Genomic DNA, 5,313 nt, shown 5'->3' on the forward strand with positions numbered 1-5,313 from the left:
GGAAATATCACAAAGCATTAACCACTGGGAATGATTTTTTTTGGGGGGGGATCTGGTTCAGGCTGCTTTAAGGGCAGGTCTGGTAATGCAGGTGGAAGTGGGGATTGAACCACAGTATCCTGTGCCTGACTGCATTTGCATGAGCAGGCGCTTAAACAACTAAGCTAATGGGCAGGTCCCTCCTAAAAGTTGGGAATGATTTTTTTTTTTGCACAAAGCATTAACCACTGGGATCTCACCTTATTAAAAAGCTTTCACACAGGAAAAGACACCAACAGAGTGTAGAGAGAACCCATGGTGAGGGGAAAAAGTTTGCCATTTGTTCTTCATGATTAAGGACTACTATCTAGAATATAGAAAGAACTGAAAAATCAGACTCCCCATATTTAAAGACCTAATCCAAAATGGGCAAATACATACATGAAAAAATGTCCAACATTACTGGACATTCAAGAGATGATATCTGAAACAACACTGAGATGCAAATTGAAACATCTCCCATCTCACTCCAGAAAGAACAGTTATTGCGAACAAAGCAACCAATAGCAAACACTGGCAAGGCTGTGCAGAACAAGGAACCCTTCACTGTCAGTGGGAGTGCAGGCTGGTGCAGCCACTGTGGAAATCAGTGTGGAGATTCCTCAAAACAGTAGGACCAGTGGTCCCACTTGACCCAGCTATTCCCCTTCTCAGTATCTTCCAAAAAGAATTAAATACATCATACCAAAGTAATATATGTGCACCTATGTTTATAGCAACAGAATCTGTAGGAGCTAAATTTTGAAACCAGCCTAAATCTCCATCAACCAATGAATAGATAAAATATCTGGGGTTTTTATACAATGGAGTACTACTCAGCCAAAAGTAAAGATAAACCTGAGACATTTCCAGGTAAATGGATGTACCTTGAGACCATATTCTTAAATAAACCAATCACATGTGTAAATATTGTATTGTCTCTGCAATGTGAGAAACTGAAAGTGTATGGAAACAAGTAACTGTATAATAGATAATGTGAAATAGGAAGAAGTGGTTCAAATGGGAAGGGAAACTGTGAGAAGAGTTGAAAAAAGATAAAATAGAAACAAAACTCTTATAAATAAGGAGGTGTAGAAAGGTTGAAGGGATAGAAGGGGGATGGAAAAAAAGAGGAATCAAGATATGTCACGTACAGGTACAAATTTCCTATGATGAATGTACCCATCTAAATTGTACCAATATTTAAAAAAAAAGAAAAGGAAAAACCCATTTTGACAAGGCTCAGTGTATTTCCAAGGTCAAAGACCAGAGTGAATGCTGACAGGAAGCCCCAAGAAGGATTACTACCAGATAAAGAGGCAGGGCATTTAGCTCTGGGGACTTATCACTCCCTGATGTCGGCAACTCCAAGTTTAAAATGCTGTACTTCAGGGCCAGTGAGATAGATCAACAGTCTAAAGCACCTGCTTAAGCAAGCACAAGGGACCATGGTTCGATCCCCGGTACCACATGTTGTGCCAGCCCCACCCCCAAGGTGGGCTGGGCCTGCCACAAAAATAAATAAATAAATAAATAAATAAATAAATAAATAAGCTGTATTTCAAATCACATTCACCAGAGGGGAACTGTTCACCTGAAGCCACACTAAGTCTTTCCTGGTGGGAATGAATAAAGCCTTTCTCCTGGAGGTTACCTAAGTCTTTGTCTTAGAGTGACATCACAGATTTCTTTTTCTTTTTCTTTTTTTTAGGGAAAGGTCTACAGGGTATTCATGGTCTCATTGCTAGATCGGACTCACAGTGATCCACCTGTTTAAAGCCTCCCAAGAGCTGAGATTACAGGTGTGCGCCACCACACCCAGGCTCAATTGCTGTCTCAGCGCACCCTGGAGGATTGAACCCTCAGCTCCTATGCCTGCTTGCAGGCACTTTAATCTGCTGAGCTATTTGGATGGCCCCAGATTTCTTATTTACAAGTAACACATTGTGCCAAGCACCTCTGTGCACGCCACAACACTGTCCAGAAAAACACCTTATGGCAACAAGATTCACCAGCTAAAAAGGACAAACACCCCAAAATGATCTGCAAGTGGTTCTCCTGCTGTCCAGCCTCTGCAGCATGTCACTGTCATCACTCTGTCTGTAATGTTCTGAGCAGCTGAAGGCCACATAGAGGAGGGAGAGGCTGCACACAACACACCAGGGAATCTCATTGCTCTCCCTTTGCAAGTCCCAGTGTGAACTCACTGGCCTCATGCCTCCACCATCCAGTGTGGTTCATTACACCACTTCACATCAACACTGCTAAAGTAAATGAAACAAAGGTCTTGAATTAAAATATTTGAGATAAAAAACCGGGTATATCCAGCTATGAAGTAGGTTAAAACATCTAAGGTACTCTGTATGGACTTTAAAATATTTATTTCTTTGAGAATGAAAACATGGCAACTAACTTTTTTGGCACCAGGGATCCAACTCAGGACCTTGCACTTGCCAGGCAAGTGATTATGCCACTGAGCTATCTTCCTGGCCCAGCAACAAACTATTATTCTGGTGAGAAAAACTGGTATGAGGGACCAGGATTCAATCCCCAGCTCTATGTGCAGCACCGACCCCACCCCACCCCCAGGCACGCTGAGCCGGCCACCCGAGACTGGGTGTGGTGGCACACACCTGTAATCCCAACACTGGGGAGACAGAAAATGGGAGGATTACTATGAGTCCAAGCTGCGTAGTGAGAGTCTGTACCAAATACATAAAAAATTAAAAAATAATAATAAAGGAAGAAAAACTGGTACGAAAACAGACTAATCGAGGAGTCTTCTGCCCTTTCTCCATGGTTTGAGCAGCTCTTTCACATTCCCACCGATGAAAATCACCAGGTGCTCTGTGCGTGATGATGTAGATGGTCTCTTTACCGTTTAGACACTTGACAACACCGCCCCTCCCCCACTGGCCCAACCAACAAATTATGTTCATAGTAAATCCTAAGCATACTACACATGTCCCTTTGAAGAAGCCTCTCTGACAGCAGGATGAAATGTATGGAGTCTCTCTGGCAGCAGTTGGTTTTAATTAGCTTTTTGAAATTATCTAAGAAGGTAGATAAATGAAGACGTTTCTTGTGAATGCCAAGAAGATTCACCAAAAGTAAATGAAGAAAGGTTCAAAAATGATAGCGCCAGCCAAATAGCTCAGCAGACTAAAGTGCCTGCTTAGGCAGAGAGCAGGGACCGGGTTTTGATCCCCGCCACCACAAGCTGTGTTGGCCCTGCCCCCCGGGGTGTGCTGAGACAGAGACTGAGACTGGGCGTGATGGCGCACACCTGTAATCCCAGCGCTTGGGAGGCTGAAAACAGGAGGATCACTACAAGTCTGATCTGTGTAGTGAGACCCTGTAGATCCTGTACTAAATACATACATTTAAAAAAAAAATTCACTGGCAAGCGCAGGGTCCTGAGTTCAATCCCCGGTATGGAAAAAAAAAGTTCAAAATCCTGACTAGTCCAATACCAAGTTCAGTTTTATTAAACTGAACTTGTACTTTAAAAAAAATACCATATCAGGCTGGGGAGATAGTTCAGCAGCATAAGTACCTGCCTGGCAAGCGCAAGGATCTGAGTTCTATCCTTGGTACCCTCTTCCATGAGGGCCCTGGAACCAGGCGTGGTGGTGCACACCTGTAATCCCAGTGCCAGGGAGGCTGAGACAGGAGGATCAGTATGAGTCCAAACTGCACAGAAAGACCCTGTATCAATAAAAATAAAAAATAAACATACCAACTATAAGAAGCCCAGGTCCAGATGGGTTCATGGCTTAACTGTACAAAAACTTAGGGAAATTGTAACACCAATACTGACTGGTCAGGCTTTCTAATAAAATCAAACGGAAAGAGTATTCCCAAAAGTAATTCATGGAAGCCACTGTTACCCTTATTCCAAAATCACACAAGCATCCCACCAAAAAAGAGAATAAAAACCAATCTCTAATGAACATAAATGCAAAAATCTTCAACAAGATACAGGCAAATAGCTAATCATGTTGGTGCACACCTGTAATTCCAGCACTCTGTAGGCTGAGGCAGGAGAGTTGCTGCAAGTTCAGAGCTAGCCTGGGCTACATAGTGAGTTCAAAACCAGCTGAACTCACTGTCTCAAGAAGGAGGAAAAGGAAGAAGAAAAAGAGGAGAGAAGAAAGAAGACAAGAAAGAGGAGGAACTGGTTCTCAGTATGTGTATTGAATATCAGAAATACTCTTCTAGCAATAATATTAAAGTTCCTCGTATGTATTCCATGCTCTGTAATCATTCACTTAAAAATTGTTCAGCAAGTGCTTCAACATGTAGGATATTGTGCAGTGGATTTTGGAATCCTTACACTGACCTCATGGGGTGCAGTTCTGTTTGACCTCCAGTTCCAACTGAGACCAAATAAGATTAGTAATGTACAAGGTCGCCCATCTCAAAGTGGGCAGAAATGCAGCTGCCTATCTGCAGCTACAGCACTGGTTTTCTACAGTAAGCTGTTTCTCCTCCTGGGAGATTTTAATGTCCTTAATTTATCACACTTCCTCAAGCAGCAGTTGTGGCCTAAGTGTCCATCTGCTCTTCAAATCATACTCCCAGGATGACTTCTTCTTAGACATCTTTTGCAGCAGTGATCACTTTTTTTCATTTCAACCAAACAAGTGTATGAATACCGGAGTCAATAAACTTACACTTAACTTTTCTGGCGGCTGGTTATTTTGATATCCCCCTATATCAAAACTGTTATGGCAGCTAAGTTAGACAAATAAGTATAGAGTCAGGGCAGGACTGAGTTCTCAAGGAAGTGGCTGAGTTTTCATAGGAGGATATGTTAGGTGTCAGATGTACCAAGCTCATGGTCCCAGGACATTGAGAAATGAAGTCACAAACCAAAGGAGGAAGTTAGGAGAATTTTATTGGAAATAAGGAAAGAAAAATAATGACCCTTTGTCAGGATTACTCTATACAGCTCAGCCACAACATGGGCATAATGGGACTCAAACTACCATCAACATACAGCACTACAAGTATAGTCACTCACTGTTAAACAGATGCTTCATGGCACCTGCTGAAGCACATGACTACAGGAAGATCGTGCCTAACAGCACGCAATGGTGCTGACTATCATGAGAGGCTGAAATGGGTTGTAGATCTATTTCTTATGAGAAAATTTCTGATTTCTCCATGGAACATGTGCATAAAAATTTTCATCATCTTGTCTTCAGTCTTACATTTTTACTCAAATGTTTATGTTTTTTTCTTTGAGAACTACACTGTCACTTAACCTGACAGGGTCCTTGCTTTATTCTG

Source organism: Octodon degus, unplaced genomic scaffold (genome assembly GCF_000260255.1).
Source record: "Octodon degus isolate 3935 unplaced genomic scaffold, OctDeg1.0 scaffold00050, whole genome shotgun sequence".
Lineage (NCBI taxonomy): Eukaryota > Metazoa > Chordata > Mammalia > Rodentia > Octodontidae > Octodon > Octodon degus.